Below are 17,074 nucleotides of genomic sequence, written 5' to 3'. Positions count from 1 at the left end.
CGTTCTATTTATGTCATCAAGTCAAATATTCCGTCATTTTAAAAAAAACAAAACCTATAATATTACATAGATAAATTATATCATCATAGATCATGCTTTCTCATACATAAAACAATTTAATCATTTTCAAATAATCCATATTAATAAGTCGTTTTGAAAAGAATTAATTTAAATGAGAGTTTAACTCAAAATATTTCATTTTATAATCCATTTATAAATACTTGAAATAAAGAACTCCATTTAAATAATTAATTTAAAGGTCAATATATAATTAAATTAATCAAGCTCAATTTAAATTAATTATTAAGAGCTCAAATAATTTAAATAGATATAAGCCCAAATTAATTAGATAAATTAAGTCTATCATATTTTTCTTTGAATAAGGCCCAAACAATTTAATAAAATCGGCCCAAACAATTTAATTAAATCGGTCCAAGAGTTTAATTAAATCGGCCCAAGAATTTAATTAAATCGGCCCAAGAGTTTAATTAAATCGGCCCAAGAATTTAATTAAATCGGCCCAAACAATTTAAAAAAAAATCGGCCCAAACCCGGCTGAAACCCGGCCCAATTGAGAAAGGCCCACTCCTCTCTATCTCTCTCTCTCTCTACCGACATTCACTCTTCTCTCTCTCACAATATTGGTTCTCTCTCTCTCTTTATCCTCACTCTACCGATTCTCTCTCTCTCTCTATCCTCACTCTACCATCGGCTCTCTCTCCCTTCGTTCGGCTGAGGGCGGCGCCGCCTCCGGCGCGCCGCCTCGCCGTCGCCTCCGCTCTCTCTCTCGCTCGATTCCGGCCGCCTCTTCTTCCTCCAAGATCTGCCGCCGCCGCCTGCTCTAACCTCGGCGAGAATCGCCGGCTCCGACGCCTCCCTCACTCATCGCCTCCTCCTTCTCACCTCAACCTCTATCTCTCTCGCTCTCTCGGCCGCTGGAAGTCAGCCGCACGCCGCCGCCTTGGGTGTTCACGGCCATCGCCTGGCCGTGGAAGAGCACGGCCGCCGCCGTTCGTCGTCGGATTCGCTGTGAGGAGCCGAGCACCGTCTCACAAAGGTAAGCCCCCGGATCTCCCTATTCTCATTTTCTTTTTCTTTTTCCTCATCTTTTCCCCTTTCTTGGCAGATCGGAGACAACGGCAGGTTCACCGCCGCCGCTCCGTCGTCGGTGACGAGCCACCGCGGCTGCCGCCTCCCTCTGATTTCGACTCACACACACAGTAGGTTCAAGCCACAATTTCAGTCATAGCATAGATGATTTGAGCAAAAATCAAATACTGTAAATGCTTATTGAAAATCTGAAATTCTTTTCTTGAAACTGAACTAGTCTGTAAATTTCAGTTCATATGTGCATATGTAATCATGTTGTGAAATATCAGAACAGCCGTATGAATTGGTATGAATTGGTGGTTCCCTGAGGGTGATGATACCTTGAGTAGGTGGATAATAGTCTCTGCAGATATTGTATATCACAAAAATTAGAAATCAATTTGGGAAGAGAATGGAAAGATGCAGAAATTTCTTTGTTGCATTACCTTAAAATTGGCTGTGAAATTGGGCTGCAGTAGTTGAAAATGGTGGTGTGAGAATGGTGAAAATGGCTGTGGTTTTAAAGAAAAATGGGGTGGTTTGGATGGATGAGGATTGTGGAATTTTTTTCAACTTACAGGTATGAATACCTTCAGCCTGCATGTATGACTGAAGAATTTCTTCAGCATGCGTAGCAAGAATTTCTTCAGCATGCTTAGGATTCAGCATGCTTAGGATTATTCAACTTTAATCATAAAAAAAAAAAATCTAAGAGATTAATGTATTAATAATATGGTTCCAAACTCATTTAAATACATTAAGACATATAAGCCTAATTCTTATTGAAGCATAAAATCCATTTAAGCTTGCTTCTAACATAAATTAAATTACTCATGGGCTTAAGTAAACAATCGATAAAAGATTCATATTTAACACTTCAGTGTTAAATTCTCCACAATAAATTAATGGACTCAAAATCTATTTTGAGTGCATCATCTATTGAAAATAAAAAAAATAAATCATCACATATATAAATTATCAATTTCATATAAGTTCGTATTTTATAAATGGATGCTGAACTCTAATTACCATAATCAATCCTTAAATCAGTAATTAAAAGTATATAATCCTTAATAAAAAGTCGGGTCGTTACAGAAGTATAACTAGCCGAACGTTAATTTTATGATAATCTTGAAATTTCAGCAGAATTTGGAAAAGTGAAAAAATAAACTCGTGCTTAGTTCACATAATTTTATAAGAAACCAAATGCATTTTGGGGACAACGTTAGGTCTTGTTGGCAGTATTTGAAGCTACTCTGAAGCAGGAGTTGATATTATTTAAACATTTCATTTAAATATACAAAATATAGAACACATTAGAAAATGTATTTTTTATAAACAAATAAATGTCAAATTAAAACTTTCTTAACCTAAGAAATAATGGAAGGACATTTAGAATACAAATACAAACTTATGATTATCATAATATTGCTCCACCAAGATTATTGCTCCACTGAGATATATTATTGCTCCACCTTCCTCAAAAAAAGATTATTGCTCCACCAAGATTATTGCTCCACTAAGATAAGTTCCCCACATAATAACTTGCTCAAGAGAAATGCCTGTAACACAAATTGATTGAACCGTCAAAGGGGTTAATGTTATTTTCCAATCCTAATTAATGCTTTGAATCGTTTAAAAAAACTTAGAAGTACAATGATAAGAATGAGATTTAAAATAAATCATATATCCCTATCATTATAATAAGAATTTGCATACCTTTTATTAACACATTGATGTGTGTGATTTAGTTATCTATTTTCGTGTCGTTTTGCCGTTGGTTTTGCTTTGATATTACCCAAGTTGTTGACATTTGGCGCAGGAATTAGATGGATTGGAGATAGATCTCGTGGATGGAAGAAATTGGTGGAAATCAAGCTTTTGATGAAGATTAGAGTTGATTGTGGAGGAATTTAGAGATTGGGCTTTGGAGCTAATTATTTTGTAATTTAATTAAGCCAAATACTCTTTTGATTAATTTTGAGCTTTAGTTTTTTAAAGGGGCCGAAACCCATGTTAATTAGGGTGTTCGGTCACTTAAGGGTTTAAATTCCCTTGTGTTTTATTTCAATTAGGACTTTTAGCTTTAGAGAGCGCCGCATAGTTAGTTTTTTTAATTAGGTTATCATCTTGTTCTTTACGTAACTTCATTCAGCCGCAATTTTGGAATTGATTAGCATTAGGAGTTGACCTTTTTTATTCCATGCAATTCTTTTACTTCATGCAATTTAGATTTCAACGTTTAGTATTTTGATCTCTTTGTTGCTCTTAGCTTTAATTCTTGTTCATTCAATTATTGATAGCAGCTGGATTGGAATCGAAGGAGGCAACCGAGTATTGGGTTAATTCAAGTTTGATTTATTTCTTGCAATTTATTTTCTCAGCTTTATTCGCCTATTTTAATTATGTTTATTTTTTATTTATTTGATTATTTTTATTTTAAGCATGAGTAGCTAAACTTTTAATTCGGCGAGAATAATAAAACTCTAATTTAATGATCTGTGAGACCTAATTGGTTTAAAATTGATTCATATTGATTCCGATTAATTCCTAGGGTTTAAAGATAATTTCGATTTTATTTAAGTCTGACCAACTTAAGTTTAATTGGATTACAGTCAATTAGTTCCTGCCAATCCGTAATTGTTGGAATTTGACTAATTAGTGATACAACTACCGTGTTCGTAGTAGGAATTAATTGGTATATTAATTATTACTAGCGTCTCTATGATAATTGATATAAATTGGGTTCCTTCATCTTAATGCTATTAGAATATTAAATCTAAGTCTGGCGTCTCCAGCTAGGTTATATTTTAATAAGGGAAATAAGCAGGTCTGGCGTCTCCAGCTGTTTATCGACACAGAAAGTAGGAATTGGGGTACGTCCGTTGCGTTTCACGGTATCCTATAACTGGTTGGTTGAAAGGGATTGATTAATTATTGCGTCGAGGATCAGAGTTGAATTAGAGTGGATTTATTTGAGCCGAATTACCTTTTTTTATTGATTTACTTCAAGCGGATTTTATTTGATTTAATTCTGCATTCTTAGTTTAATTAACTCCTCTTAAAATTAAGGCGGGGTGGCATCACCGTTTTTATAGATTTAGGGATTTGAATGATTTTTAACTGCTCTCTGTGGGATCGACCCTGCTTACCATTATACTAATTTATTTTGGTAATTCCGCAGGAATTATTTGGTGGTTGGCGACGTCCACCACACATGTTTCGACAAAATAAAATATAAGCAATTTACCAAATTGGACAAATTAGCTTAATAAGCTATTTATTTTTACTTGCATAATTTGTTGTATTTTTTGGTAGATAAATAAAAACAAAAATATGAATTTTCTTTACAGCTAAAGTTTTGTTAGGGTTAACTTTATGCATATACAATGAAGTATACCCAAATTCTGGTTTTTAACAACACTATTTTCTTGATCAAATAATGCATAAATTTTAAACTTTTTGGAATTCCCTAAATTAATGTTCCGCTCATATTTAATCATACGTGGACACCATAATTTTATTACATGGAAATTTTTATATAAGCGGTCTATGATGCGGTAATTTGAATTGAAACAATGTTGTATTGAAACAATGTTGTAGAACAAGATTTAGAGGGTGTTTGACTAAGCTTATTTTAAAAAGCTTATAAGCTCTTGGAGCTTATAATATAAGATTAGTTTCTTAAGAACTTATAAGTTGTCAAAGTATTTGGGTAAATGAGCTTATAAGCTAGAGATAGAATTTTTAGTTAGTGAGAGGAAATCTTTTTTAGAGAGAAAATCAAATAAAAATGAAATTAAAATGATATATGATGAAAATAAAAAATCATAATTGAGTTATTTTTGTAACATGAGTGCTGCTTATAAAATAATGAGAAAATAAGTTGGGGTAGATGATCTTATTTTTTGGGGAGCTTATAAGCTCTTGAAGCTTATAATTTTTACCGCTTATAAGCTGTTTAGGAGCTTATTTTGCCAAACACTTTGAAAGAGTTTATAAGCTCATAAACTGCTTATAAACCGTTTTGAAGAGTTTATAAGCTCAGCCAAACACCCTCTTAGTAATCTCGCATATTAAAAATGTCAAAAATTTGTGCTTCCACAGTAAGTTAAATGTGAAATTCAAGCTGAATTTCAAAAAGACAGTTTACTTTTTGAAGTGGTTTGAATACTCATAAATGGTCTTGTAATATTTGCGTATAAATAAATGGTCATTGCAGCTCTTATTATCCGAATACAATTACACTCCCCCATTTTGCAGCCATGCTTTATTGCATTTTTCCATATGCATTCCTACTTATCCTTAGCCTAATATCTCAGGATAAAACTGTCGAAACTGTAGAAATTCTATCATTGTCAACTACTAAGCTATCAAGAACCCTATCCCCTTCAATAGTATTAGTACCAGCTGTCCCAACATCTACCCCATCTTTTGGAACCTCTAAACCGTCTGGCCCTTCCCCATATAGAGTATCGAGCTCTTCTTCTGTAAACAAGCTCAATGGTGTGAAACTAGGCATAGGAATCTTTTCAAAGTCAACAAAAAATTGAATTTATCCTTAGCCTAATATCTCTAGATAATCTAACATTTTCGCACAATGCCTTTGATCCCTAATGAGAATTAGGCCTTTATCTAATCTGTAATCTTCGTGGTACACATAAACTGCCCTAGGTTTAGACATCAAGCAAGACTCAGATGACTTAAACTCAGACATTATTCGTTCAAAAGTCATATTGCCTAAGATGTCTTCTATTTTCGACGAATCATAACCCTCATATTGGATTTCACCACTGTTTTCATCTTTAGATCAAATACCAAAAAGATTGAACACAAAGGTGACCATAGGATTTTCCATCCTGCACAACGAAATAACAGAAACAACACTATTTTAACATTTCATTAATCTATTAACACCACAGTTCAATCCTAGTTCAATCTATTAACATTCATTGATTCGGGATTAATTGCATGCAATCAAAAACCATCCCCACGATTCGAGTTTAAGCAAAACTTACCTTTTTTTTGGAAGTAGCAATCTGTGGTCGCCGGTGGAGACTTATTGCCTGAGAAATCGCTCGCTACTTCCAACTTCGTCGTCTTCAATATCTTCTGCCGCTCTTGAGTTTTGAATGTGGGAGACTCTTCGTATGCATCGGTTGTTAGAGAAACCCGTGTAAACATTCTTGGTGGGCCCTGCATTTAATAAAAAAAAATATATATATATTTTATGGACGGCGTCTAACGTCCGTCTGTGCGCTGGGGTTAGTTGTATACTTTCCGTCGAGTTTGGGGGGCAATTTGTACCAAGTTGGAGAATGGGGGGTATACATTTTAGGGGGGTCATGTTTAGGGGGGTATCTGTACCTTAACCCTATAATATAAAATATAGTTTCTTAAGAACTTATAAGTTGTCAAAGTGTTCGGGTAAATGAGCTTATAAGTTAGAGATTGAATTTTTAGTTAGTGAGAGAAAATCTTTTTTAGAGTGAGAAAATCGAAGAAAAATGAAATTAAAATGATATATGATGAAAATAAAAAATCATAATTGAATTATTTTTGTAAAATGAGTATTGCTTATAAAATAATGAGAAAATAAGTTGGGGTAGAGGAACTTATTTTTTGGGGAGCTTATAAGCTCTTGGAGCTTATAATTTTTACAGCTTAAAAGCTCTTTAGGAGCTTATTTTGCCAAACATTTTGAAAGAGCTTATAAGCTCCTAAACTGCTTATAAGCCGTTTTGAAGAGTTTATAAGCTCAGCCAAACACCCTCTTAGTAATCTCGCATATGAAAAATGTCAAAAATTTCTGCTTCCACAGTAAGTTAAATGTGAAATTCAAGCTGAATTTCAAAAAGACAGTTTACTTTTTGAAGTGGTTTGAATACTCATAAATGGTCTTGTAATATTTGCGTATAAATAAATGGTCATTGCAGCTCTTATTATCCGAATACAATTACACTCCCCCATTTTGCAGCCATGCTTTATTGCATTTTTCCATATGCATTCCTACTTATCCTTAGCCTAATATCTCAGGATAAAACTGTAGAAACTGTAGAAATTCTATCATTGTCAACTACTAAGCTATCAAGAACCCTATCCCCTTCAATAGTATTAGTACCAGCTGTCCCAACATCTACCCCATCTTTTGGAACCTCTAAACCGTCTGGCCCTTCCCCATATAGAGTATCGAGCTCTTCTTCTGTAAACAAGCTCAATGGTGTGAAACTAGGCATAGGAATCTTTTCAAAGTCAACAAAAAATTGAATTTATCCTTAGCCTAATATCTCTAGATAATCTAACATTTTCGCACAATGCCTTTGATCCCTAATGAGAATTAGGCCTTTATCTAATCTGTAATCTTCGTGGTACACATAAACTGCCCTAGGTTTAGACATCAAGCAAGACTCAGATGACTTAAACTCAGACATTATTCGTTCAAAAGTCATATTGCCTAAGATGTCTTCTATTTTCGACGAATCATAACCCTCATATTGGATTTCACCACTGTTTTCATCTTTAGATCAAATACCAAAAAGATTGAACACAAAGGTGACCATAGGATTTTCCATCCTGCACAACGAAATAACAGAAACAACACTATTTTAACATTTCATTAATCTATTAACACCACAGTTCAATCCTAGTTCAATCTATTAACATTCATTGATTCGGGATTAATTGCATGCAATCAAAAACCATCCCCACGATTCGAGTTTAAGCAAAACTTACCTTTTTTTTGGAAGTAGCAATCTGTGGTCGCCGGTGGAGACTTATTGCCTGAGAAATCGCTCGCTACTTCCAACTTCGTCGTCTTCAATATCTTCTGCCGCTCTTGAGTTTTGAATGTGGGAGACTCTTCGTATGCATCGGTTGTTAGAGAAACCCGTGTAAACATTCTTGGTGGGCCCTGCATTTAATAAAAAAATATATATATATATTTTATGGACGGCGTCTAACGTCCGTCTGTGCGCTGGGGTTAGTTGTATACTTTCCGTCGAGTTTGGGGGGCAATTTGTACCAAGTTGGAGAATGGGGGGTATACATTTTAGGGGGGTCATGTTTAGGGGGGTATCTGTACCTTAACCCTATAATATAAAATATAGTTTCTTCAGAACTTATAAGTTGTCAAAGTGTTCGGGTAAATGAGCTTATAAGTTAGAGATTGAATTTTTAGTTAGTGAGAGAAAATCTTTTTTAGAGTGAGAAAATCGAAGAAAAATGAAATTAAAATGATATATGATGAAAATAAAAAATCATAATTGAATTATTTTTGTAAAATGAGTATTGCTTATAAAATAATGAGAAAATAAGTTGGGGTAGAGGAACTTATTTTTTGGGGAGCTTATAAGCTCTTGGAGCTTATAATTTTTACAGCTTAAAAGCTCTTTAGGAGCTTATTTTGCCAAACATTTTGAAAGAGCTTATAAGCTCCTAAACTGCTTATAAGCCGTTTTGAAGAGTTTATAAGCTCAGCCAAACACCCTCTTAGTAATCTCGCATATGAAAAATGTCAAAAATTTCTGCTTCCACAGTAAGTTAAATGTGAAATTCAAGCTGAATTTCAAAAAGACAGTTTACTTTTTGAAGTGGTTTGAATACTCATAAATGGTCTTGTAATATTTGCGTATAAATAAATGGTCATTGCAGCTCTTATTATCCGAATACAATTACACTCCCCCATTTTGCAGCCATGCTTTATTGCATTTTTCCATATGCATTCCTACTTATCCTTAGCCTAATATCTCAGGATAAAACTGTAGAAACTGTAGAAATTCTATCATTGTCAACTACTAAGCTATCAAGAACCCTATCCCCTTCAATAGTATTAGTACCAGCTGTCCCAACATCTACCCCATCTTTTGGAACCTCTAAACCGTCTGGCCCTTCCCCATATAGAGTATCGAGCTCTTCTTCTGTAAACAAGCTCAATGGTGTGAAACTAGGCATAGGAATCTTTTCAAAGTCAACAAAAAATTGAATTTATCCTTAGCCTAATATCTCTAGATAATCTAACATTTTCGCACAATGCCTTTGATCCCTAATGAGAATTAGGCCTTTATCTAATCTGTAATCTTCGTGGTACACATAAACTGCCCTAGGTTTAGACATCAAGCAAGACTCAGATGACTTAAACTCAGACATTATTCGTTCAAAAGTCATATTGCCTAAGATGTCTTCTATTTTCGACGAATCATAACCCTCATATTGGATTTCACCACTGTTTTCATCTTTAGATCAAATACCAAAAAGATTGAACACAAAGGTGACCATAGGATTTTCCATCCTGCACAACGAAATAACAGAAACAACACTATTTTAACATTTCATTAATCTATTAACACCACAGTTCAATCCTAGTTCAATCTATTAACATTCATTGATTCGGGATTAATTGCATGCAATCAAAAACCATCCCCACGATTCGAGTTTAAGCAAAACTTACCTTTTTTTTGGAAGTAGCAATCTGTGGTCGCCGGTGGAGACTTATTGCCTGAGAAATCGCTCGCTACTTCCAACTTCGTCGTCTTCAATATCTTCTGCCGCTCTTGAGTTTTGAATGTGGGAGACTCTTCGTATGCATCGGTTGTTAGAGAAACCCGTGTAAACATTCTTGGTGGGCCCTGCATTTAATAAAAAAATATATATATATATTTTATGGACGGCGTCTAACGTCCGTCTGTGCGCTGGGGTTAGTTGTATACTTTCCGTCGAGTTTGGGGGGCAATTTGTACCAAGTTGGAGAATGGGGGGTATACATTTTAGGGGGGTCATGTTTAGGGGGGTATCTGTACCTTAACCCTATAATATAAAATATAGTTTCTTCAGAACTTATAAGTTGTCAAAGTGTTCGGGTAAATGAGCTTATAAGTTAGAGATTGAATTTTTAGTTAGTGAGAGAAAATCTTTTTTAGAGTGAGAAAATCGAAGAAAAATGAAATTAAAATGATATATGATGAAAATAAAAAATCATAATTGAATTATTTTTGTAAAATGAGTATTGCTTATAAAATAATGAGAAAATAAGTTGGGGTAGAGGAACTTATTTTTTGGGGAGCTTATAAGCTCTTGGAGCTTATAATTTTTACAGCTTAAAAGCTCTTTAGGAGCTTATTTTGCCAAACATTTTGAAAGAGCTTATAAGCTCCTAAACTGCTTATAAGCCGTTTTGAAGAGTTTATAAGCTCAGCCAAACACCCTCTTAGTAATCTCGCATATGAAAAATGTCAAAAATTTCTGCTTCCACAGTAAGTTAAATGTGAAATTCAAGCTGAATTTCAAAAAGACAGTTTACTTTTTGAAGTGGTTTGAATACTCATAAATGGTCTTGTAATATTTGCGTATAAATAAATGGTCATTGCAGCTCTTATTATCCGAATACAATTACACTCCCCCATTTTGCAGCCATGCTTTATTGCATTTTTCCATATGCATTCCTACTTATCCTTAGCCTAATATCTCAGGATAAAACTGTAGAAACTGTAGAAATTCTATCATTGTCAACTACTAAGCTATCAAGAACCCTATCCCCTTCAATAGTATTAGTACCAGCTGTCCCAACATCTACCCCATCTTTTGGAACCTCTAAACCGTCTGGCCCTTCCCCATATAGAGTATCGAGCTCTTCTTCTGTAAACAAGCTCAATGGTGTGAAACTAGGCATAGGAATCTTTTCAAAGTCAACAAAAAATTGAATTTATCCTTAGCCTAATATCTCTAGATAATCTAACATTTTCGCACAATGCCTTTGATCCCTAATGAGAATTAGGCCTTTATCTAATCTGTAATCTTCGTGGTACACATAAACTGCCCTAGGTTTAGACATCAAGCAAGACTCAGATGACTTAAACTCAGACATTATTCGTTCAAAAGTCATATTGCCTAAGATGTCTTCTATTTTCGACGAATCATAACCCTCATATTGGATTTCACCACTGTTTTCATCTTTAGATCAAATACCAAAAAGATTGAACACAAAGGTGACCATAGGATTTTCCATCCTGCACAACGAAATAACAGAAACAACACTATTTTAACATTTCATTAATCTATTAACACCACAGTTCAATCCTAGTTCAATCTATTAACATTCATTGATTCGGGATTAATTGCATGCAATCAAAAACCATCCCCACGATTCGAGTTTAAGCAAAACTTACCTTTTTTTTGGAAGTAGCAATCTGTGGTCGCCGGTGGAGACTTATTGCCTGAGAAATCGCTCGCTACTTCCAACTTCGTCGTCTTCAATATCTTCTGCCGCTCTTGAGTTTTGAATGTGGGAGACTCTTCGTATGCATCGGTTGTTAGAGAAACCCGTGTAAACATTCTTGGTGGGCCCTGCATTTAATAAAAAAAATATCTATATATTTTATGGACGGCGTCTAACGTCCGTCTGTGCGCTGGGGTTAGTTGTATACTTTCCGTCGAGTTTGGGGGGAAATTTGTACCAAGTTGGAGAATGGGGGGTATACATTTTAGGGGGGTCATGTTTAGGGGGGTATCTGTACCTTAACCCTATAATATAAAATATAGTTTCTTAAGAACTTATAAGTTGTCAAAGTGTTCGGGTAAATGAGCTTATAAGTTAGAGATTGAATTTTTAGTTAGTGAGAGAAAATCTTTTTTAGAGTGAGAAAATCGAAGAAAAATGAAATTAAAATGATATATGATGAAAATAAAAAATCATAATTGAATTATTTTTGTAAAATGAGTATTGCTTATAAAATAATGAGAAAATAAGTTGGGGTAGAGGAACTTATTTTTTGGGGAGCTTATAAGCTCTTGGAGCTTATAATTTTTACAGCTTAAAAGCTCTTTAGGAGCTTATTTTGCCAAACATTTTGAAAGAGCTTATAAGCTCCTAAACTGCTTATAAGCCGTTTTGAAGAGTTTATAAGCTCAGCCAAACACCCTCTTAGTAATCTCGCATATGAAAAATGTCAAAAATTTCTGCTTCCACAGTAAGTTAAATGTGAAATTCAAGCTGAATTTCAAAAAGACAGTTTACTTTTTGAAGTGGTTTGAATACTCATAAATGGTCTTGTAATATTTGCGTATAAATAAATGGTCATTGCAGCTCTTATTATCCGAATACAATTACACTCCCCCATTTTGCAGCCATGCTTTATTGCATTTTTCCATATGCATTCCTACTTATCCTTAGCCTAATATCTCAGGATAAAACTGTAGAAACTGTAGAAATTCTATCATTGTCAACTACTAAGCTATCAAGAACCCTATCCCCTTCAATAGTATTAGTACCAGCTGTCCCAACATCTACCCCATCTTTTGGAACCTCTAAACCGTCTGGCCCTTCCCCATATAGAGTATCGAGCTCTTCTTCTGTAAACAAGCTCAATGGTGTGAAACTAGGCATAGGAATCTTTTCAAAGTCAACAAAAAATTGAATTTATCCTTAGCCTAATATCTCTAGATAATCTAACATTTTCGCACAATGCCTTTGATCCCTAATGAGAATTAGGCCTTTATCTAATCTGTAATCTTCGTGGTACACATAAACTGCCCTAGGTTTAGACATCAAGCAAGACTCAGATGACTTAAACTCAGACATTATTCGTTCAAAAGTCATATTGCCTAAGATGTCTTCTATTTTCGACGAATCATAACCCTCATATTGGATTTCACCACTGTTTTCATCTTTAGATCAAATACCAAAAAGATTGAACACAAAGGTGACCATAGGATTTTCCATCCTGCACAACGAAATAACAGAAACAACACTATTTTAACATTTCATTAATCTATTAACACCACAGTTCAATCCTAGTTCAATCTATTAACATTCATTGATTCGGGATTAATTGCATGCAATCAAAAACCATCCCCACGATTCGAGTTTAAGCAAAACTTACCTTTTTTTTGGAAGTAGCAATCTGTGGTCGCCGGTGGAGACTTATTGCCTGAGAAATCGCTCGCTACTTCCAACTTCGTCGTCTTCAATATCTTCTGCCGCTCTTGAGTTTTGAATGTGGGAGACTCTTCGTATGCATCGGTTGTTAGAGAAACCCGTGTAAACATTCTTGGTGGGCCCTGCATTTAATAAAAAAATATATATATATATTTTATGGACGGCGTCTAACGTCCGTCTGTGCGCTGGGGTTAGTTGTATACTTTCCGTCGAGTTTGGGGGGCAATTTGTACCAAGTTGGAGAATGGGGGGTATACATTTTAGGGGGGTCATGTTTAGGGGGGTATCTGTACCTTAACCCTATAATATAAAATATAGTTTCTTAAGAACTTATAAGTTGTCAAAGTGTTCGGGTAAATGAGCTTATAAGTTAGAGATTGAATTTTTAGTTAGTGAGAGAAAATCTTTTTTAGAGTGAGAAAATCGAAGAAAAATGAAATTAAAATGATATATGATGAAAATAAAAAATCATAATTGAATTATTTTTGTAAAATGAGTATTGCTTATAAAATAATGAGAAAATAAGTTGGGGTAGAGGAACTTATTTTTTGGGGAGCTTATAAGCTCTTGGAGCTTATAATTTTTACAGCTTAAAAGCTCTTTAGGAGCTTATTTTGCCAAACATTTTGAAAGAGCTTATAAGCTCCTAAACTGCTTATAAGCCGTTTTGAAGAGTTTATAAGCTCAGCCAAACACCCTCTTAGTAATCTCGCATATGAAAAATGTCAAAAATTTCTGCTTCCACAGTAAGTTAAATGTGAAATTCAAGCTGAATTTCAAAAAGACAGTTTACTTTTTGAAGTGGTTTGAATACTCATAAATGGTCTTGTAATATTTGCGTATAAATAAATGGTCATTGCAGCTCTTATTATCCGAATACAATTACACTCCCCCATTTTGCAGCCATGCTTTATTGCATTTTTCCATATGCATTCCTACTTATCCTTAGCCTAATATCTCAGGATAAAACTGTAGAAACTGTAGAAATTCTATCATTGTCAACTACTAAGCTATCAAGAACCCTATCCCCTTCAATAGTATTAGTACCAGCTGTCCCAACATCTACCCCATCTTTTGGAACCTCTAAACCGTCTGGCCCTTCCCCATATAGAGTATCGAGCTCTTCTTCTGTAAACAAGCTCAATGGTGTGAAACTAGGCATAGGAATCTTTTCAAAGTCAACAAAAAATTGAATTTATCCTTAGCCTAATATCTCTAGATAATCTAACATTTTCGCACAATGCCTTTGATCCCTAATGAGAATTAGGCCTTTATCTAATCTGTAATCTTCGTGGTACACATAAACTGCCCTAGGTTTAGACATCAAGCAAGACTCAGATGACTTAAACTCAGACATTATTCGTTCAAAAGTCATATTGCCTAAGATGTCTTCTATTTTCGACGAATCATAACCCTCATATTGGATTTCACCACTGTTTTCATCTTTAGATCAAATACCAAAAAGATTGAACACAAAGGTGACCATAGGATTTTCCATCCTGCACAACGAAATAACAGAAACAACACTATTTTAACATTTCATTAATCTATTAACACCACAGTTCAATCCTAGTTCAATCTATTAACATTCATTGATTCGGGATTAATTGCATGCAATCAAAAACCATCCCCACGATTCGAGTTTAAGCAAAACTTACCTTTTTTTTGGAAGTAGCAATCTGTGGTCGCCGGTGGAGACTTATTGCCTGAGAAATCGCTCGCTACTTCCAACTTCGTCGTCTTCAATATCTTCTGCCGCTCTTGAGTTTTGAATGTGGGAGACTCTTCGTATGCATCGGTTGTTAGAGAAACCCGTGTAAACATTCTTGGTGGGCCCTGCATTTAATAAAAAAATATATATATATATTTTATGGACGGCGTCTAACGTCCGTCTGTGCGCTGGGGTTAGTTGTATACTTTCCGTCGAGTTTGGGGGGCAATTTGTACCAAGTTGGAGAATGGGGGGTATACATTTTAGGGGGGTCATGTTTAGGGGGGTATCTGTACCTTAACCCTATAATATAAAATATAGTTTCTTAAGAACTTATAAGTTGTCAAAGTGTTCGGGTAAATGAGCTTATAAGTTAGAGATTGAATTTTTAGTTAGTGAGAGAAAATCTTTTTTAGAGTGAGAAAATCGAAGAAAAATGAAATTAAAATGATATATGATGAAAATAAAAAATCATAATTGAATTATTTTTGTAAAATGAGTATTGCTTATAAAATAATGAGAAAATAAGTTGGGGTAGAGGAACTTATTTTTTGGGGAGCTTATAAGCTCTTGGAGCTTATAATTTTTACAGCTTAAAAGCTCTTTAGGAGCTTATTTTGCCAAACATTTTGAAAGAGCTTATAAGCTCCTAAACTGCTTATAAGCCGTTTTGAAGAGTTTATAAGCTCAGCCAAACACCCTCTTAGTAATCTCGCATATGAAAAATGTCAAAAATTTCTGCTTCCACAGTAAGTTAAATGTGAAATTCAAGCTGAATTTCAAAAAGACAGTTTACTTTTTGAAGTGGTTTGAATACTCATAAATGGTCTTGTAATATTTGCGTATAAATAAATGGTCATTGCAGCTCTTATTATCCGAATACAATTACACTCCCCCATTTTGCAGCCATGCTTTATTGCATTTTTCCATATGCATTCCTACTTATCCTTAGCCTAATATCTCAGGATAAAACTGTAGAAACTGTAGAAATTCTATCATTGTCAACTACTAAGCTATCAAGAACCCTATCCCCTTCAATAGTATTAGTACCAGCTGTCCCAACATCTACCCCATCTTTTGGAACCTCTAAACCGTCTGGCCCTTCCCCATATAGAGTATCGAGCTCTTCTTCTGTAAACAAGCTCAATGGTGTGAAACTAGGCATAGGAATCTTTTCAAAGTCAACAAAAAATTGAATTTATCCTTAGCCTAATATCTCTAGATAATCTAACATTTTCGCACAATGCCTTTGATCCCTAATGAGAATTAGGCCTTTATCTAATCTGTAATCTTCGTGGTACACATAAACTGCCCTAGGTTTAGACATCAAGCAAGACTCAGATGACTTAAACTCAGACATTATTCGTTCAAAAGTCATATTGCCTAAGATGTCTTCTATTTTCGACGAATCATAACCCTCATATTGGATTTCACCACTGTTTTCATCTTTAGATCAAATACCAAAAAGATTGAACACAAAGGTGACCATAGGATTTTCCATCCTGCACAACGAAATAACAGAAACAACACTATTTTAACATTTCATTAATCTATTAACACCACAGTTCAATCCTAGTTCAATCTATTAACATTCATTGATTCGGGATTAATTGCATGCAATCAAAAACCATCCCCACGATTCGAGTTTAAGCAAAACTTACCTTTTTTTTGGAAGTAGCAATCTGTGGTCGCCGGTGGAGACTTATTGCCTGAGAAATCGCTCGCTACTTCCAACTTCGTCGTCTTCAATATCTTCTGCCGCTCTTGAGTTTTGAATGTGGGAGACTCTTCGTATGCATCGGTTGTTAGAGAAACCCGTGTAAACATTCTTGGTGGGCCCTGCATTTAATAAAAAAATATATATATATATTTTATGGACGGCGTCTAACGTCCGTCTGTGCGCTGGGGTTAGTTGTATACTTTCCGTCGAGTTTGGGGGGCAATTTGTACCAAGTTGGAGAATGGGGGGTATACATTTTAGGGGGGTCATGTTTAGGGGGGTATCTGTACCTTAACCCTATAATATAAAATATAGTTTCTTAAGAACTTATAAGTTGTCAAAGTGTTCGGGTAAATGAGCTTATAAGTTAGAGATTGAATTTTTAGTTAGTGAGAGAAAATCTTTTTTAGAGTGAGAAAATCGAAGAAAAATGAAATTAAAATGATATATGATGAAAATAAAAAATCATAATTGAATTATTTTTGTAAAATGAGTATTGCTTATAAAATAATGAGAAAATAAGTTGGGGTAGAGGAACTTATTTTTTGGGGAGCTTATAAGCTCTTGGAGCTTATAATTTTTACAGCTTAAAAGCTCTTTAGGAGCTTATTTTGCCAAACATTTT

Source organism: Salvia miltiorrhiza, chromosome 2, assembly GCF_028751815.1.
Source record: "Salvia miltiorrhiza cultivar Shanhuang (shh) chromosome 2, IMPLAD_Smil_shh, whole genome shotgun sequence".
Lineage (NCBI taxonomy): Eukaryota > Viridiplantae > Streptophyta > Magnoliopsida > Lamiales > Lamiaceae > Salvia > Salvia miltiorrhiza.
This window is presented reverse-complemented; position numbering follows the sequence as displayed.